This window comes from Bombus pascuorum, chromosome 4 (assembly GCF_905332965.1).
Source record: "Bombus pascuorum chromosome 4, iyBomPasc1.1, whole genome shotgun sequence".
Classification (NCBI taxonomy): Eukaryota; Metazoa; Arthropoda; class Insecta; order Hymenoptera; family Apidae; genus Bombus; species Bombus pascuorum.
In genome coordinates, this window is record NC_083491.1 from 8,371,246 (window position 1) to 8,393,024 (window position 21,779).

Genomic DNA, 21,779 nt, shown 5'->3' on the forward strand with positions numbered 1-21,779 from the left:
CAAATCCTTTCGATTAACGTGCGCTATCATCGTTTTCCAATTGATGAAACTCACGCTGTTTCCGTTCTCCTACTTGGTAACTAGATTTTGCTTATGCATTTCTTCCAAGACTCTACGAAAGGCGACCAATCAAAGTTTTGAAATTGCGAGCGCCGAGGGTTCGACCGTTTGAAGTTTGGGAATTTTTCCTCGAATAATTTTCAAAGTTTTGATTTAAGAGGGTAGAGGGATTTGAAGAATCGCGTGATGTTTGAAGTATGTTTGAAAAGATTGCGAGCAAGGATTGGTAGGGATTTCTCATGCTTTTCCCGATCTCTGTTACGCCAACGTCGATACTTTCAGTTGTATGATTATTGTAATAGTTACGTGTAAGTAGTGAAATTACAAGGCGTCACGATATGTGATTATTGTAATATTTAAAAATAAATAATCATTATATAATCTCGTAAGTATACGTAGATTATGATGCATACATAGAAATCTATTTGAAAGTATTATAATTTCTGGTTATTAGCGATTGCACACTTTATTTGACTATGCTCAAAACATTGAAATCTTTATTCCAGAAAGCTGTGGCTATTTTAAACAATTGCACCATATGTAAAATACAAAGACGTTATTAGAGAAAGCTACGAAGTAACGATGATGGTTAATCATTCATGAAAATCAAAAGTTTCAATAACTGTAACAGCTTTGTATGAAAGCAAAGAGGTGTTATTTTTTATTTTACATTTCGCATAGCAGAAACATTTATTTTCAATCTCAGTTCAAACTATATATACAATTCAACACCTGGCATCTTTGGATATAGAAATTATCTTGCTATATAGAAATGTTACGCTAAATAGAGCAAACATTAACAGTCGCGTTCAGTTTAAACATTGGTACACTATTTCGATGCATGTAGACGTGGCATCCAAATTTCGCGTAATTTGTAATTGGCAAATCACGGTAATAATGGAGCAACTCATGAAGAACGGAGTGATTTCATCGTGAATATTCATGACTTACGAGGCCAGGTACAAATTTGCTGGATTTCTGCGTGTCCCGACTAATTGCACACAGCGATAACTAATAATAGCTGCGACAGGGAGCAGCCCAACATCTGGCGGCCAACCGTTTCGACCAACCAAGGCCGCTGTTTCACTATTTGAAAGAATTCCATTCTGTTTCCTGGAATAGACATGTAAAACCTTGATTTATTCGAAACAACGATCTCACATTTTCTGTTTTGGTTTTTTTCACTGGTAGAGGTGGTAGAGACGTGTAAACAAACATTCCTTTCGCTTTGTATATACAGTGTATAAAGCAATTAAACAATTTATCTCAAGATCTGAAAATTCAATTGATGTCAAATATTTTAGTTAGAATTGTTCATTAGGTTGAAATAATTCTTTAACTAACTAATTTAACTAATTGGTAGAGGTTAATACTTTCTGCTATGAGTATAATTATTTGCAATCTTTTAGTTTAATGAAATAGAATGCTTTATTATCGTATTTAAAATATCAGCAGATTAATTCTTCTCCATCTATTTTGTAAATGATAAGAAGACAGTACGTACAATACTAAGTTTCAATTTTAGAAACTACATTAAAATATTCGGTTTTTTTTTATAGTTTATTTTGGTTTTTACAATTTGTCCTGAAGGACATTTGGTAAAGTGTTATATCTCATCGGTAATAAAAAAAACAAAATAAAAATAAATATAGCACGTGGGTGGCTACCCCCAGCGGGGTGCCACAAATATTCGAAGGGTCATAATATTTCTTGAACAAATAAATTGACGAAACAAATAAATTTAGGGAAAGATCCAAAATTAATATTTTTTTTAGGAAAATACATCAGGGTCCAAAAAAAGTCACAGAGTATTAATTTGTTGAAAAAGCTCATATTTATTCAACATATACCACGTTCAGGTAATTACTCGTAATCCTTTTTCTAAATGACAGTCTCTTTGTTCGAACATCGAATTATGACACTTCATAAAACGAGATCTATAACAGTCGACGGTAATAGAGCGAACAGACGACAAATCGAGTGACGGCAATCGATCGACAAGATTAAGATCGATGCTCGAGAAGAGAGAACACTGGGGACGTGGCTGCAGTTTCCAATAAAATCTCGAAACATCGACGAGCTTACTCTTTTCGTTCAGCCTCGACTATATATCGTTCTTAAGCGAATGAAACGCGACACCTTCGGAAATCGTGATAAATGATAAGAAACGGAAACGAAACTGTGATCGAACTAAAGACAACTAAAGGAGGAAAGCGAAGCATCGTTAATGGATCCGATATCTAAAGCCCTTGGAGAACAGGTTTCAACGATTGGGAATTAGTAGTAGCAGTACATTCAGATCAGATACGAAGGTAGTTCTCTATTTTTTTAATTAAAATCTTGATACGAGTCTTTTACTTTACCTTCTTTATTTCTCGAACAACAACATCTTTTTACTATTTTTAAATTGAAATTCGAATACGCGTGCTTTACAATATTTCATTTAGTTTTATTTGTTGGTAGGAGGGTTCTACGTTTCTTTGCTGTTTCGTAAATTAAAAGTAATACAATTTCGCTTCGTATATCGAACTCCGTTTTATTCAGTTTTATTTATTAGAAGAGTAATTTTGGATTTCTTTCCTATTGCTAGAATTAAAAATTTAATACAGAGTATTTTATTTTAGTTTTCGTGGGAAGCAAATTTTATTTATTTCTAAAGGGACGAATTCTTGCGTTGTTTTTTGAATTAAAATTTGAATACTCGTGTTTTGCTTTACTTCTAACATTAAATCAGAGGAAAAATGTGTCTATACAAAGTGACAGTAAACCGAAGCATATCCTCTTGTCGTTAAAATTTTCACTGCTTCAGACGATGAAAGAATTATCGCAGACATTGAAATGCTTCTAGTATAGAAAATAGAACAACATCTACTTTGTATTTACGTAAATTTAGAAAAGAAAAAGACCAGTTTATCCATTGTTATCGAAGAATCATATTAGCCATTTCATCGAGCTAGAAGCAATTGCCAGATTAATTCAACTCCTCGTTATACTGAAATTAACAACGATCAAGCTTCACTTTTTCTGGTCGTAAAAACACGATGCAGGTATTACCAGCCATAATTTTAACGCTGGACCACGTAGAATTCGGTCACGCTGGCTGCAGAATGTGAATCACCGTGCAAACTTATATTAACGATATTTTACGATGCGGGCCTTAGGGTTTCAAGCTCCGCTCTTCCTATTTGCGGACGGGAAAAGCGGGCTGAGACAAGGCCAGAGAACCATCCCAAACCATACGCGATACGCTATGCAAGAGATGGGGCTGCAGCGGAGATTGCTATGGCAATATCGTCTTACGACTTTGTCTTCCTTTTACCTGCAGGACTACAGAGACGCAACATCTTTATGTCACATTTTTCGAAGATTGAAACGAATTGTTCTTCCATTGAATATTATTTTTTATATTTAACACTTCAACATTCTCTCTTTTTTTATTTTCGTTCAATGAAACTGCAATATTTAGAAATAGATTTGTCAAAATTTATACATTCAGAAGTTTGGAAAAACGATCGAGCTTTTGTCTTTTTCTACTTTTGGAGTGTAAAGGAATGATGTTGAAGAATTTGGGAAATTAACAACATTGTGGGATTTTGAATAAAGTAACAGAGAAGCGAAAACGTTTCAAATATAGTGAAATTCAAAGTACATTGAATTATTCATTTACTTCTGCGTTGTTCCCATTTATGTAAAAAACCGAGTTTCTATTTTTTGCATTTTCTGAGTATAAATAAGCAATGCTTGAAAATTTATGAAATTTATAAGATTGTAAAAATTTGAGTTTAATACTCTGTATTAAACTCTTAATTCTAAAAATAGGAAAGAAATCCAAAATTATTCTTCTAATAAATAGAACTGAATAAAATGGAGTTCGAGATACGATTTATATCGAATCTTCACTTCATTTTTATATTCTTATACCGAATCCAACAGACGTAACGTTTCACTCGAAATTGCCAAATTCTAAATACTGCAATCAATTATAAAATATCACATATAATTCTTAATTATCGAGAGATCATACACTCAACACTATTCCGATATTACACCACAACTCTAAATAACGATACGAATAAAAAAGCTACTTAAATTAAATTAAATTTATATTTAACAAATACGAAACTAGAAAATACAAAATATTGCGATTAGAAAGCGTTACGCAAGCTGAACAATTTTTCACGAAGGTTCCTTCGCCATTTCTTGGTTTCGTCTTGTCCACATTTTAGCAGTCCAACGCCTTGCGTCGTGTTTCGGAGAAATTTTCTTCGTTCGCAGGATTGCGGAATGGTTTACCGTCCCCGATTCCGTGTGTAATTTAGCTTCTTGCATTCCGCGATGAACGAAGCCAGACGAAGGACAGCGACGACGAAGGGTGCGCAAGTGACGCCTGCATTCAGCTTGAGAAAAATAAGAAACAGGAGACGAGCTGTGGCTGTTACACGGGCGGATGACAAATTACCACGGATTACGTTACTCCTTTACTGTGTTTCTCCCTTCGAGCCCGAAGTTCAGAGCCAGTAGCCACCCTTTCTCGCGACGTTTTACCCTAGGCACGTCGCGGCTACTGAAAATATTACCGAGCGTATCCCGTTTCGTGGTCGACGGTGCCTAAGGGGCGCAGTCCTCTGCGAAGAACCCAGAAAGTGGATCTTTGCCAGCAGCGGTCACCTCTTACACTCCGGTTCATAAGTAGACCACGGATTTACATGCATTTTTGTGAAATTTAAATTCTTCGAAAATCTACAAAATGCATAAACGTGTAAGAATATATAAAATATCCAAAGTAGAGCAACAAGAGTATTGTAATATTTAGCAGATACAGGACATTTCTATTTAGAATATATTCCTTCAGTCATATTTATGAAGATATCAAATTCCATAAACGTTTCTGGTCTATTTGTGAGTTTAGTCTAATCTCGGTAACTGGAATTCCTCTTTAAAGAAGAACTGAGATCTTCGTATTATGAAGGTTTTCTCTTATCGAGTTTTTCGAGACAAGAAACGACGTAAAGAGTAATAGATAACAGTTTACGTTGGATAACTTGTATGAGGGTTAGGAGCGTGCTGGATGCAAGTTGAAATATGAATCTAGACGAGAAAGAGGAGATTAATTCGATCGATTCACTTGAGAAAGGACTTTAATAATTGTAAGAATTATTATTAATATCATGAGTATTGAATATATAAATTTTTTCTGATGCAGGGTTTCAAATTAGGTAGGAATTCTTGGTGATTTTAACGGTTTCTTCATGGTCATTTTAAATTAGGATTTTAAATTAAGCAGGCACGTGTCAGGTTTTGACTTTATCACGATACTTATGAACACGCGTGTTATGTGCTTATGCTATAGTAAGTACGCTGAATTAGTCCGTTGTAAGCTCCCCTCTTTTTCTTTATTTCTCTTATTATTTCTTTCTGCTGTTATCTTCCTCTTTTTACTTTTCTTCAACGCCGTTTTTAGATTAATTTTATTTTAATACTTGGAGAGACTCGCATTACAAGGGATGACGAAGCCTCACATTTTTCACGTTCGCTTTGCATCGTCGACTGAATTAAGAGGAATTTTTCAAATTACACGCGTTGCTTTTCTTTTCTCCCCTTTCTTTGCGAGATTCTTCCGCGAAAGATGAAATTCGCCAGACAAATTTTTGCATGTCTCGCTTTTAACAGCGGCTCCTTTTTGTTGTAAGACAGATCTTGCGAAAATATTCGAAGAGAGTTGCAACACACGCGGTTATTTAAATTGACAATAGTCTATGGTCTAGGAATGTTTGAATTTTATTTATATGGAATTCTTTGATTCGCTTTCACTTTTCGATGAATTCTGTTCGCGTTTATTAATTGGAAAACATTATACATATATATACGTTTTGTAGCAGCTTTGTTTATTAGATACGATTAAAATTTATTGCCTATTTTTATTCACGTATAAAAATATTTAAAATTTTCTCGTGATATTTACCGACATTAAAAGCATTAATAACATAACATCCACATTTTTATTATGCAGTATTTATTAACTAGTATTAAAACGTTCGTAATAACGTTCAGAATACGTTCATTAGCAAAATGTGGAATCCAACATATTGTTAGTATAATTTACTATATCATTGTAATTCCTGCAAGTAGTTTAAATTCTTGCCACGTAATACAAAATTCCGATCGATTAATTTCTTCCTTCAACCTCAGATTAGTTGCCACGCTTCGTACGAAATTAGTTCTCTGAAAACCTACGAATAACAGTGTTTAAGAAAAGTGAAGTCCTATGAAAATAGACACTACGGAACAATTCGATCTTTACTCCGCCATTCTCTAACGTTACGATCCATTTAACAGATTATCTATAGCCAGTATCAACCGTATATGAGTCAGCCTGTATTTCTACGAGCCGCAGTAAACCCATAGTGATCATTTGAAATCGATAGTTGCATCGTAACGCATCATGTCCCAGGAATCTAGTCCCTTTTTACGACGTTCCCGCCACATGCGTTCGATCGTGACAAGAGGTTGGCGAAATGGATGCAGGGATTTGTTAGCAGTCGCGGGATTACCTCGTTCCCCAACTTCGTTCCCTGTCGCACGTGTTTTATAGAGGAAGCAGCTATTTCCAGGCCGCCGACGCGGCACACGGAAAACGTGTAGAAATGCAACGAGCGTCTCGAGAGGTTCCTTCTGCTTGATTTCCTAGCGGTACCACGTCTGTGTCTATGTATTTGTTGATGCTTTATGGGAGAAGTTTCTATCACGGGCTAGCTACCACCTACATAGTCGTATCAATTGCATAACGCGTTGCCAGGAGTCGTGGTTCTAGAAATGTTTTAGCTGGCACAAACTCTTCGAGTTTGTTTTGCTTTTGTTTCATCAATGTTCAAGTCTCTAGCCACTGACGTTACGATGGCTGGCTGATGCTACACTAGCGCCACGAGGCTGTTAACTACGTCGCGCCCTGGTGTTAATCGTCAGTGTGCACATATTTATTTATCTGTTCACGAATTCCCTTAATTTATTACTTTCAGCCCTCTGCTTTTCAAACATTTGGAGTCACTGAACGTTCTTGCAAGCGTAAGGAGTATATTTTATTAAATTTTGACGTGAAAATCGTCACTGTGATTCGAGGCAACATTCGTTTGGCTAATTTCCATTGTAGAGCCATTGCGGTCTCGGCTTTCGACCATAAATACGAGACGTTCGCATTGAAAAGGCTCATGAAATGTTGTTAATAGAAAATGTGTTTGGATAGTCGACTCGTATCTGTGGTGAATAAAATTTCAAATAAAGTCTGTCTTTAGATTCGAGGAGATATTTGAATGACAAAGAACAACAATACGTTGGCGATAAAGCTCGCAATACTTTGTTGTAATTTAATAAAAAAAATTCGGGCGAAGCAACGACAAAACTTATGAAACGGGTTAATATTTAGCAGAATTGTGGAATAACCAGTGGCTGTAAAGGGGATTGAAATTTTAATTTGGACAAATCTCGAGAGTGAAGAAAGTTGGGAAATCGTCTTCGAGATGCTGCTGAATTCTACATCAGTTGTAACGGGATATTCCATGCAGATATTAAATAAATTTTCTATTATTCTGGTTTCTTGGGATTAGGAAAATGTTGGAATTGGTCAGCGGTTTTCCCGCATTCTCATCAACTTTATACGCCTGAAAAGTAGAAAATCTGGAACGCTCCACCGTGAAATTGCATTACGTAAGAATGTTTCAAGGCTGGACAATTTTCAGCCAATGTAACTTCCTGACACAACAAACTGAGAAACAGTCGAATCGACGCCTAATTAAATTTTATCTAAGCATCAAAATTCATCCATATCAACATATATGTTCAAGCTAATGTCTTCAAATACCAATATGAACGTCTCGAGACTCTTCTCCCAATCGAAAGAAATAATATCCTTGGTACGATCTTACGAAACAAGAAAATTGTCATCGAACGCTAGACGAACATGGCGAGCAATTTTCAAAATGAAATTTCATGGGATCTCGACGGCGACAATCATCCATTTCCTTTCTGTTACTCGGTGAACGCGATGGAATTCGCAGTTCCCCTTTGGAACTTCGTTTTGCAGTAACATGGCTGCGTTTCCACATAGATTCGTCCATTGAGTACAGGAGCCTCATTCTCGATGGAATTCATCAGCTTCGAAACATGTTCCGCGAGCCACATATTCGTCGGTTCTCAGATCGCGAATTCTACAGCTTACGCCGATTATACCGCGCTCCTTCCAAATGGTTGATTCGATCCTTTTGACGGCAGTTCACCAGGCATTCTACGCTTGGTCCGACACGACGTCGCGCCGCGCCGCGACGCTCCCATTCTATCGAAATTGTACGGAGCTAAGATGTCTGAGAAGTAAAGAGAGTACTCTCGCACGGACGATTAGATTGAAATGCATTTGCGATAGATAAGAAAGAAGATGCTGAACTCATAACCGATATAGTGTAAGTGAATGGTATAGCTGAGAGATAATTATTAGACGCAGAGATTAATTTGGTGTCTTTATATCGAATCACGTTTCCGAGAAAAATTATGAACAATTTCTGAACTTGGAATCCTATTTTTAATAAATTAAGAGCGATATCTTTTTTGACGCAATTTTATTTTTTTCTTTTGTTATTAATTGACCGGACGAAGGAAATTCTCGTCTCACTGAACAATTTGGTATCGTCGAAACTGATTGCGATATTTCGATAATCGAAAAATCACAGAACATAAAAATCTCAATGCTAATTTAGTTACGTATAATTAAATATCTGGCGAATAAAATAGCTAGTGTTGTATAGCGAAATTCGGATTGTCTTTCGAAAAAATTGAATTGTAATTCCTTTGTGAAGAGCTACTGTATCGTACGTATTTCGTGGGTACAGTAGCGGACAAAAGTTTAAGACGATGATTTGTAAACCGGATTACAAACATCTTATACGCATATTGTTCTTCTATTCGGTTTGTCTCTTTGGAATAACGTAGCTGTATGTTTGACCTTCGTAACCTCAGACAGTCAGTTGTTAAATACAAACAATGTAGGAGTTACAACAGTTAGTTACCGCCTAGCACTTGGAAACAGTGGACATTAGTTTAAGACGATCTGTGTAAAACGTGAGTACGAGTACAGTTTTTGAACATTTTGATTCTGGAATGTCAAAATCATTGTTTAGTGTACCTTTTATTGCTTAAAATTCATTTAGGTAGGAACAGACTATGGGTAAATCAAAGAATTTACTTGAAAACGAAAGGGAACAAATCGTAAGGCTGCGAAAGCAAAGTAAAACCTTCACCGAAATAGCAAATATAGTGAACAGGTCAGAAACAGCTTGTAAACAAGCTTGGTATAAATGTTTAAAGACAGGCATGTATTGCGATCAACCGAAAAACGGAAGACCACGGAAAACAACACCGAAAATGGATCGCCGGATTCATCGATTGAGCGAAAAGGATCGTTTTCGTAGTGCAAATAATATTGCTGCGGAGATAAACTATGAAAACGATACACAAATTAGTGCTAGAACTGTTAGGAGAAGATTAGAAGACTTTAACTTAAGAGGACGAAAACCCCAAAAGAAACCACTGCTGAGTTCTAGGAATCGAAAAAGACGACTTGCATTTGCTAAAGCTCATAAGCATTGGACAAGTGAAGATTGGCAAAAGGTATTGTTTTCTGACGAATCGAAATTCAATCGCGTCTGTTCTGACGGGATACGGTACGTTAGACGTCGAATTGGCGAAAGTTTGAAAACACAGTGCGTTTTAAAAACTCTTAAACATGGTGGTGGCAACGTTATGGTGTGGGCGTGTTTTTCTCGAAGCGGCCCTGGTCCGATATGTCGTATCAATGGAATTATGGACCGTTTTCAATACAAGGACATACTCAAGAACACAATGTTACCTTTTGCACGCAACAATATGAGTGATGATTTTATTTTTCAAAATGATAATGATCCGAAGCACACGGCTCGGGTTGTGAAACAGTTTTTTCAAGAAGAAAATATCACCGTGCTGCCGTGGCCGTCGCAATCACCAGACATTAACCCAATCGAGAATTTGTGAAGCATCATAAAAAAGACAGTACAAGGTTATAAACCGAAAAATTTAAATGAACTTTACTCTACGATTGAAACAGCCTGGAATAATATTACGGTAGATTAATATAAAAAATTAATAGATTCTATGCCAAGAAGATGTACCGAAGGGATAAGAAATAACGGATATTGAACAAAATATTGAATTTAAACAAAAATTGTGTATATTTTTTAACCAAAAATTAATATTTTTTGTATAGTCTTAAACTTTTGACCGACGAAATATTATACAGATTTCGTTCCTTTTTTATAACTTAGCTATTGAGCAAAATATCAAAATGAAATTTTTTTTCTAAGTGTACAAACAAATGTACAATTAGTTAATACCAAAAGTAGAACACCGTATTTATATTTTTTATGGAAAGTAAATCAATTATTTATTTCTTCCATTTCGTCTTAAACTTTTGTCCGCTACTGTATATCTTTATCAGGTTGTAAAATTGACAAGAACTTGAATACTGATTCAATGCATATATGAATATTTTATATGGGATAAGTTTTATAATGAAAATTCAGGCTGAAAAATTAACATAGTTGGAATTTTAATACGTGACTCTCCCTTATCTTTATGACTGCAGTGTACTGTGTATTGTACAATGGTGCACGAATATATGGAAAATATGAAACTTCAAAATTTTGTCATGAAACTTTTAATAATGTACTTCGCGTGCAGTATAGACCGCGTGAAAAAGTTCGGTTAAATTATTGTTTCGAATAGAGTTCGAGCTTTATCAGTCTCTATTGGTTTTCGCATAACATCGCGATGTCCATACACGAACTTTAATAGCACGATTTACGTGTATCAGTAGTTTTTAATTTATTGATCTCTATATAACCAGGATGATTACCTATTTTAATGTATGAACGTATAAAAATTCTTTAAAGAGAATGTTTTATCTTTGCCTGGTTCAACGAAGACGTATACTTTAAAAGGCTTGCGCAATTTATATACCGAGTGTCTCAGGTTTTTTTCGTATAATAGTGCTAGAAAATTCTATGAATAAATATAAGATAGAACAAGAAAGTAAGAAAAAGTAAATGGAAGGATAACGGGGCAGTAGAGAAATTATGAAAACTGAGAAAAATTGTCACATAAATCATTTTTAGTTCGAGAGATGAAACACAATTTCGTTATCAGTTCTTAACAACATAAAATATAACACGCGTTTGTTCTAACAGGTCTTCGACCTGCCTATCATTCATGTTAATGTTCTAACTTCGCAATTTCTGACTATTACATCGAACACGAAACATATCTATACTGTTATTTGTTATTTTTATTACGGCTTTCTAATAAATCATATACGAACTCGTATTTGTGTTTCATTTATATATTTCATTTCATTTTTATATTTACTCATCAAATATACTGGAACATATTTTGCGGAAGAAATTTGTGATACTTGGCATTTATTACATAGTTCGTACAATATTTGCAATTTATAACAGAAATACGCGTTTTAATAAAAGTTACGTGACTATATTTGGATAACAACGTAGAGTATAAGTTTCTCTCAACAACAAAATGTCTATTTACGACATTTTGTTTAAATTCGTTCTGAATTTACAGATGAAATACGTATATTGACTTGCGTTGATTCCCGTTAATGTTGTTAAAATTTCTTTTCCCATTTGATTCGTGAATAACGTCGATATTATACCTTGACAAATGAAAATATAAACGTTCCAGCACGTAATCAGAAATTGAAGAAGTGTAAATTGCACTAACCTCTAGGGTTTGCCTCTTCATTCGCTGAATCGCGATTGAAATCGATTTCCCGGCAATATCTACCGAAACGACCCCGTAGTACTTCAGAAAAATTGCGGTCCTCGAGGTAATGGCCACGCTTGACGAAAATTTATAAACTCTTCTCGTTTTTGTTCCAGGTAAGCCGCATGGGTTTCTCGTGTTTTCATAAATCATGTCGTGAACGTGCTATATCGCCAGGACACGAGTGCTTTTCCTCTCTTCTTTCACGTAAGCAACGCATCCTGAATATTATTGATATCGTCTTTATACTTTCAACTCGAGTTTCCGGCGTTTCACTTCGAATGTGTGTCGGGTGTTTATTAAAGTGACTCCTATATTTTTCCTTTAATTTTTTCTTTTTAATTGAAGCGCAAAAATATTCAGAATGATACGTAGTTTCCCATAGAAATTTCTCTTCGCAGAACTAAAGAACGATGGAATGAAATACTTTTAAAATGATTATATCGACCGAGAAATTGAGAGGTCGACGAATTTAGAACACAAAGATAATCGTAGATTTATAGAATATTTCTACATAGATCGTAGAAGTGTCGCGAAAGCATTGAAAATTTATGTACAAGTTTAGCATTAACTCTACGTTGCGTTGATGTTACGGTATATTGAGATACGTTGTTCGGAGACTGAAATTACTTGAGCATCTCCGCACAGTTACTATCGAATTATACACGTTACTGTCATATAAGGAATTCAATCGAGAAGATGTCTTCTTAAAAACGAAAACCACCCTACATTTAACGAAACACGTACCAGAAAGTAGAAAAGAAAAAGAAAGAAACGTTTACACCTTATTTCGCAATAAGACATAAAAGAAGGCTAATGACGCTTGTAAAAGTTGCCACGAAGTTTCTCAGACACCTAACCCGTGAAAAAGAACAATAACAGGGTGAAATACCATAAACAACTACAATCACTATTGTCTTTCTAATAGCTCCGAACCAAATATGTATAATTACGTTGTACATGGAAATGTATCTGCGTTAAAAAATTTGCCGCTATCGGATAACGACAAGTAGGCGCAGTTTCCCGACAAGAAACGAAACAATAGCTGCTCATTAACGGAACCTTGTTATAAACAGCGCCTGGTTATCTTTAATTACACGGTGCACGTTTCTTTTGTGCTCGAGCGAGGCGGAAGGCGACGGAGCCGATTTTCCCTTCTTGGCTGGCGCGTCAATCGAAAAACTGTTTACGGTCGATTGGTTGGTATAATGGAGGCGCGAAGGGTCGAACGTGAAACCAGAAATTATCGCTGAAAATTGAAACACAGGAAGTTGGTCAATCGGTTCCATCGATGGACGCGTCACCTGCTCTTCGTTCCTTCGATGAATCCGCATTATTCATTCGCGGTTCAGTGAATGGTGTTGTACGAGTGTACATTGTGTATTCTACCTTTCCAAGGTCGTTTTTTTTTTTTTTTTTTAGAGGTACTTAATGCCATTTAAGAGGGTGTCCTGAATTGGAATGTTATAAAAGAGCGTCTTTTTGTGATTTTTTTTAGAAAGGAAAGAAAGAAATGAAGTTATTGAATTTTGAGGTATGGTTTTATATATGTTTAACGAATACAAAAATATTTGTTTAAAGTAAAAAAAATTATAACAAAAAGCTAAAAGAGGATTAAATTATTATATATTTTTTTTCTCGATGAACTAAAAAAAAGGCAGAAAATAGTGTAAAATTAAAAATTTAGGCGGGTTTAAAAAAATGTGTTTTATAAAAAGAAAAAATAAACTTTAAGGTGCTATAACAATTATTTAAATAAACTTTCTGACGAACTTTTTTGGTTCATCGAGAAGAAAAATATATAATAATTTAATCCTTCCTTTGGGTTTTTGTTTCAGTCAAGAATTACGAGGTGGATCTTTTCCACTGATTGAAAACTGTAGCCCATGAAATAGGCTTAGAAATCTTTATTTTTACTTAAAAAAAATTTTTTTGTATTCGTTAAATGTATATAAAACAATACCTCAAAATTCAATAACTTCATTTATTTCTTTCCCTTCTAAAAAAATCACAAAAAGACGCTGTTTGAGAAGATTGTAATTCAGGACATCCCCTTAATTGTCACTACGCCGTCCTAGCTTCTTAGTTTTCATTCGTATCGAAAGGATCCGATGAAAGGATTCTTGTTTGTGCTTCGAAACGCTAGTAAATATGTTGTAATATGTTGAAAATGTATTTCGTTTCGAGTAATTTGTAGCTATTGGAATATTAACTGTTAACTAAATTAGTAATTTGGAGAAGTCTCATGGGGATATGATAAGCCTTTGTGGTCGTTGATTTACAAGCGACGTAACTAGAGAAGTTAGTATTAATTTAATTGAAATATTAGATTAGAATGGTTCTTAAGTTGTGACATTCGCTAAATGGAATAATTTAATTAGCTAAACTGATAATACTTCCATCCTGAAAATATAGTTCATTTTTAGAGTTCAATCTTGCAGATACTTAAAAATTAACGACTTTATTTTCGCTGATTACTTATCGATTATGGAAAATACGAATATATCAATTTATAAACAGATTTAGAGAGAATCTAATCGACGATAAATGTAAATGAATTGAGATAAAATATCTTGAAAATACTTTTATTATTACTGATGTATTCGTCGTTTTAATTGCTTCAGTAATGTGCAGTTGGTGCAATTATTGTGTCATTGTCTTCGTCGAGTATTATACAAGTTTTTGAACACAATTGAACGTTTGCAGTTTACTGCGATACCTGTTTGGGAATAATTGGAATTAATCAAAATTATATATTTTGGTATGCAATCACGGCAGCAAAATTGAGAGATAAACTTTAATATTTTTGCTTCCTCATTTGTGCATGAACATTTAAAATATTCACAATTAGAAGGAAAAGGTAAATTTTTTTTAGTATTCCTCATGAAAAGCGATTCTCATGGTATTAACACGAAATATAGAATCAGAGAGCTGTTTGATTAAATGATATGAATGCAGAACAGAATGGTTTGAAAGGTATGGAACGGAGCAAAATGACGTGAGATGAAGTAACATGGAAATGAATGCTAATTACGCTGATGAATAAATGGGAAATTAACGCGACGCAACGTTTTCTGTGTGTTCTGTTACCAACGATACTGATAAATAAACTCTAAAAATGTCTATACATGAACAAAAACGAAACAATGAGAAACTGTATGATTTAAAAATAAGTTTACAAATATCAGCATACACTGAACATTTAAAACTAGGTGACTGAGTAAAATAAAATACATAAATATGTAAGTATACTTTATACCTTCCATAAATATTAAAGTATGAAATGAAGAGATTTTATTTTACGAGATATGAAATTACATCCTGTGACACGGTTCTACATTAAATTTATTTTAACGTACCTGTAACGTCCTAACATTTGAAAACATTTTTAAACATTCTCGTTTATTGTTCGCGACAGTTTATAGATGACTGTGTTTATGAAATGCCCCTTTTTGTTTCAAACGTGTTGCACGTACTTTGTCGTAGAAGTTTGATTGCAGAAAGAAGAAAGAAGACATGATTATAGTAGAGTTTTATTTGTTTGAACTCATTGAGGATTAAGCTGCTCGTACAATTCACACAATTGAAATTCATACATTGGGTTATTGAGTATTTTATAGTGAATTTAGTGGAGATAGAAGAGAATTATTTATTATGAACTACCAGATAATGGAATATTGGCTTCGGATAAATATTGAAAAGAATCAGTGGAAAAGGTACAAAATTGGAATTAGTGAAAAGGATTTCGTTTTTTAATAATATATCACTGGTCCTGATTTATCAACAAAAGACAGACAGGAAATTTTAGAACATCGATTACAATATTCACTCTATTAATCGTATTCGCAAAATACACCATAATTTAATGATAAATAATAATTTATTACAATTCTTATGAGATTTATTCGCTATAGAGATTTGTGAAAGTTAAAAGAATTTATTTTAGCAGAAAGAAAAAATAATTTTTCAAAAAGGAGGCTACTCTTGAAAAGCTCTTATCATAAGTATTATGACACCTAAAGTTTATTAGGAAGCTTTACCAAATATCATTTCATTTAGTTATATATAGAAATATTAGGAAAATTCTAGTTTATAAAGTTACAATCAATATTTTATATTAAATATCAATAGGTGGCATAATAATTATGCACATTAATATCGTTTCAAATTACGCTATGAAACATTGAAGCAATTGAATTTTCTATTTTCCTCGTTATAAATAGTGCTTCGTTCGTATAATAGGAATTTGCGTTGAAATAAATTGATTCAATCAACGGCAGTTCATTTAAGCCATTAATTAATGCACCAACTAGAAATTCGTTGATAACACGGTAATAAACACGAGAAATCCAGCGCTGGAAGGAAGTTAGTTTTACGCGATGCAAAGTGAAATAAAAGAGGATATCTGCAGGGAAAAAATTAGATACACGCGTTGAGATGCACCGACGAAAAATTGTTTCCTCTTCGTCAGGAAAACAAGACAATAGCTTGTTCCGTTTGCAAACGTATACAACGGTAGAAATTCTTAAATTACGCGGGCCGCCGGCGAACAAAGCGAAACGAGATCCGTGAGTAAATTTAAATAACGACAGGTGGCTGAGCAATTAGCGGCAGGCTGCGCCCAGGAAAACGCCCTTCCGACGCAAAGAACCGGAACACGCTACGTTTACCTTCAATTCGTTCGGTATTATTCGTTCGTGCCATCGGAACTTCGATCTTCCAACGACTGTCGTCGTCCAATTAAAAAGTGTCTTGAAAATTCAGGCCACTTTTAATTAACAGGAAATCCTATGAATAGTAGAGTCAGGTTTGTTTTGAGATGAGAAAAATGGCCACCGTGTGAAATGTTCAGCTGTGACGAAGAGGTTTTTAAGTAGATGGGAAGATCTATTTATCTGATATAATTGGTGATATAGCGAAGTTGTAAATTAAAGGATTAGATTAAATGGTTAAATCAATAAACGTAGAAAGTGTTCGAATTGTAACTTTTAACTTTTACCAGACTAATAGGGTGATACATGGCAATGTAACTTGGAGGAAATTCATTGGATTGCTATAATTTTTCTGTGACTTATCTTTCTATGTAACCCACTAGGATTCCGCGATGAAATTAAATTAATAATTTTTTTTTTTTATTTTATTTTGGTTATTTTACAATTTGTCCTTGTGGACATTTGGTAAAGTGTTATATCTTGTTGGCGAAGAAAAAAAATATAAATAAAAAATAATATAGCATGTGGGCGGCTACCCCCAGCGGGGTGCCAGCTTCGTTTTTTTTTTTTGTTTTCTATGTTATATCTTTTATGAGGTCTATTGGGTGTTTCCTTTTTAGTCTTCTTGCGATATTTGTTGTGTTGCACGTTTCAGCTGCCAGCTGGTTCGGGTGTGTTGCTATTCTTGTTCTGTATCTTGTTGCGTATCTGGTAATCTCCTCCTTAAATTAATAAATGAATCTTTTCTCAAAATTCTTTCAGATATACGTATTACAATTGGTTTACCATATTGTTGCATTCGTTGTTGAAAGAAAAATTCAATAATTTCCAAGATGTAAAAAGTATAAATATAGGCATTGTACTATACACATACATACGCATGAAAATGTGAGTTAATGAATTAATTTCTTGGAAAAATTCAAATCTAATATATATTGTTTCATGCGTGAGAATTTGGTTGCAAATTTTTGTGTATCATTTTTCTCGCAAAAGATGGTTTCCAGTATGCATCAATATGTTAAAGCATCCGTTGCAAACATCGTTATTTCCGCATGTTTGATTCGTCAAATCGAATTTGAAAAAAGATGTACTGAGATATCCAGGGAAATTTGTATGGCATTTGGAAACGGTTCCCTACGTGAACGTATACATTCTCTACGTAAGCGTTTTGGAAGGTTCAAGCTAGGAAATACGACACTTGAAAACGAACGATGCTCGAGAACGATACTTTGATTTTATCGATGAGGATAATTTGTGAAAAGTTTTTGGAGTATTTGCATTATACACAATGTATTTGTCCAGATTGCATCTTTCAATTTAACCAAGATATTCATATGAAAATTTAAGGATATTAAAACAACTTTCATTGTTATTTGTCCTATCATTCATTCAGCCATAAACCAATTGTTCAAAGCTCTAGTGAAGTAGTTCATTTTTCTCTGATTAGAAATTTTATTTCAATCAGAAGTTATATATATCAAAACGCTGTGATATCAAACGCTTATCAAACAATTGTACTAAAGATAGTCGTTTAGGGAGCAAGATAAATCATCTTTACGAGAGATTTTGTTGGAAGCGTGTGTTTGGTAGATAACGAAGCTACACTGTACCTTTTTCGAGGTTTCCAGTCCAACTCGTTACTCGTTGCCCGGAAGTTATCAGCGTAACTTCTGGTTGTGGACGACAAAGTCGAGTTAGTATAGCTGCCGCGGTTGGTAGCCAGCGACATGGCTCGTAGGTGAATATATGCTAATGCTATGGCACGTTGTCCTGATGAACTCGAACCATGGAGAACGCTATAGCGATGCATATTTCTCGCGGTGGTCTGAACTTGCTGCCGATCTGCCTTTGATAAAAACTCTATACCGCTATGAAACCAAGTTTCCAACTAATTTAACCTTTCTGCGTAGTTGCTTGACCAATGACTGGTAAATTGCGTGAAAGTTGCTTCTTCCCCACATTGGTCAGAACAAATTGGAAGCCAAATAGCAAGATCATAAATAAAAACGATTCTGAATTCAGCCAAATGAATGTAGCTGAGCAACTTTTCATCGATTTCTCAATTTTATTATATAACTGATGTTCAATGTTTTCAAAAAACAAACTACTTGCTTCCATAAGTTCATTTATTACAAGACAACGTCACATAAGATAAATTCAAAAAATAATATTTGTAATATCACTTTCCCTTGCTTTTCAATTTATGGACTTGATCGATGCCAGCTTCTGAACTCGACTCGTATTATTCGAACGATACTACGATCAAGATTAATTAAAAAGAAAGGAAAAATAACGAATGGACACAAGTTGGTGTCTCTGCTCTTCATCTTCTCTTCATTTACCCAGCTTTTCTCGTTCCCAGCCTTCGAATGCACCGTACAATTTACTACACCTTGTTACCTTTTAAAACACAGGAAGAGCATGTTTGTGTTTAACCGGAACACTTAATTAGCGCCAGTTGCGACACCTTAGAGCCGTGTCGTCACCTATCGATCCATATTATTGTCCTCAATTCCCTAAACAACATCAGAGTTTCCCCGGAAGTGTACGATAGTAGAGCCACTGTACAATGGAGAACGGTGTTTACCGAACACAGACAGCCATATCAGAGCTGATTAAGAGGCATTCTCGTGGGCAACCTTCACGAGTTGGAAGGGATGAACGTCTGTAAGGGATAGCTACGTCTCCAGAAGACGCGGGTCACACTGGGAACGGTGATAAATTAAGGCAGCATCCTTGTTGCCCCGTACGCGACTGCTCCTTTGCTTTTGAACGGGACACACCCTCCTACTGCCTGTGGCTGTCTCGACACTCTGCTTCAAGCAATTCCCTTCTGGATATGGCGCCACGTGTTACGGAGGATGATATACGAGAAATCGAGCGGCAAGTGAAATATCTATGGTCCAACCAAATGCCGGAGTTCCTGACAAAACCAGCGAAATCTTCACTCCAGTGCCAAGCTATCGTTCACTGCGAGCTTTCGGCTTCTCGCAGTTTATTACCGCTTCGTTTGCGTAGCTTTATCGCGCGATCCAAACGAACATGTTTTCAAATTGAAAAGCACCGCGATATCGAAGGATATTTTGAATGCTACAACGAGATAAAGTGACTTGTCTGCATAGTTCAATTTTCGTGATCTTTTTAGCCTTTGGAGTAAATCTTGATCCATTGGACATTGAAATTTCGTTGCGTGTTCGTTTGTAATTTCTTTCTTTGCTCAATTTGGATTATTAGATTCTATTCACGTTGCAATTGCGAATAGGAGTTTCAAGAATTAGCTTTCTTTTTCTTCGCTGTTCCTCCTTCTATTTGGATGCTACGAGTTTGTGAAATTTGAAGAAATTGAAGTATTTTATGATACTACGTTAATGTATCTGTTCCAAAGTATAGAAATTGATTTTGTATCTCTAGTTTGTGTAATAGGCTCCCAAGATGTGTCTATTATTTTATGCAATATATTACTTGCAATTTGATAAAACGAAACCTTTCTTCATTTACATATTATGATAAACTTACGTTTGTGCAACTTTTACTTATTATTTCACTGCCTGGGTCGTAATGAGTTAATGAGAAAATTAAATTGAGATATTTTTGTCACAATAGCTTATAAGAATATCCGAACACGCGCAGAAACCTTTTGTGAATATGTGTGTTGTATGAAACATTTTGAAGTTTTATAAACACTGTAACGAGATACGCCAATTATTCAATGTGTTTATTCATTTTTTTACATGAATACCATACATTTTACATATCAAATTTGCATATCAAATATCACATGCGATGGTATTGAACATTTTGTGGCAAATGAATAAAGATGTAGGATTTGCAAATGAATGTTAATCAGAGTATTCTCTGGCTGATGTCCACGAATTTGTGATGATATGAGAATTAGCAGCGAAAATCTGAGCGACAAATATGAATATGTCATGTTGAGCAAAGTTTGAACTTTGCGGCACAGCTGCGACTGACGACTTATTTGTACTTGCTAGACGATTATGGTTTCCGCCGCTTTTGCGCTCTGAGTAGTTTTACAAAATGATACCGGGTTCGTTATCAAAGCACTTCATTCGAGAAGTAGAACAAATTAGCTTTGTCATGCGAATTGGACAAGTTGAAGTTACTTAAAAGACATTTTTGATATCATTACTATCTTGCAAGGTACGTGCTTTTGGATAGAACAGAAAGTTAATTAAGAGGAACAAATGTTTACACGTCGAACACTTTTGATATTATTAATGATATAGAAATATCTTTATAAATAAAGTAAACAATTAAGCGAGGTGAATAATCTTTTTCGATTAAGACGAAGGAAGAAGTAAAATTCGTATGTTTAATATTTGCAAACATGATAAATAGTTACTTTGTGAAAAATTCCTCTGTGAAAATATTCCTATCATAAAAATCAGTACAAAGCTAGCAATTGTATCTTTTTTTTTTTGTTAGGATAATTATTTGTTTATTTTGGAAACCTGTAAAATAAGCACTTAAACCTACCCTCCTTATTTCTAGAAATAACATGCTCTATAGTTACTGTCAATTCATTCCGCCAATTTATCGTACTTCATCTCGCTCCCGAGTTAGCATATTTGATATCAATTTCAACTATTTTGTTGAGATACCTGGTTCATATCAAATCAAATTAGATCCATTTTATTATAAATGCGAAGATAAACGCGGAGGTATATTTTCGAGTTTCCTTGATAAACATCTCTATATTTATGGAGTCAATAATGTATGTATTCGTGTGTTTTCGTGTTGTGAATACAAATTATGTAATCAAGGCAATAGCAAGGAAATATTTAATGGAGAACTGCGTAAATATACACGTAATAATGTATATATCAGAGCAAGCTCGATATCTCATTCTAAATTTCAAATTATCTGAGAACAAGATCGTCCAGAGCTGTGCTAGTTTTTCATCGATCATCTGAAACGAATGGTCCTGGCTAATCATTGAATGAATTTCTCCAAAATCGAACCTGACGACTTCCTGACTTGGAATGTTCTTGCGGATTTCTTTCCGGTTCACAACTACTTCCGTGTTCATCTTGAATCAGAGGTAGGATCTAATCTATCATTTCCATGAGTTTTCTTTCAGTGATTTCCTTGTGTACGCTTCACCGTGATGAAATCGAGACTCTAACAATT

General features: G+C 34.8%; 1 protein-coding gene and 1 long non-coding RNA gene across 4 annotated transcripts in view; both read left to right on the forward strand.

The window, feature by feature from the left end:
- Window positions 1–21,779, forward strand: part of LOC132906575 (fasciclin-1) — a 386,191-nt gene that overhangs the window by 82,197 nt on the left and 282,215 nt on the right. The window lies entirely within an intron of this gene.
- LOC132906060 (uncharacterized) overlaps window positions 12,033–21,779 on the forward strand; it is an 82,721-nt gene continuing 72,974 nt past the window's right edge. The window contains exon 1 of the long non-coding RNA XR_009657930.1: window positions 12,033–12,123. This is a non-coding gene — a long non-coding RNA (uncharacterized LOC132906060). The remainder of the gene's footprint in view (window positions 12,124–21,779) is intronic.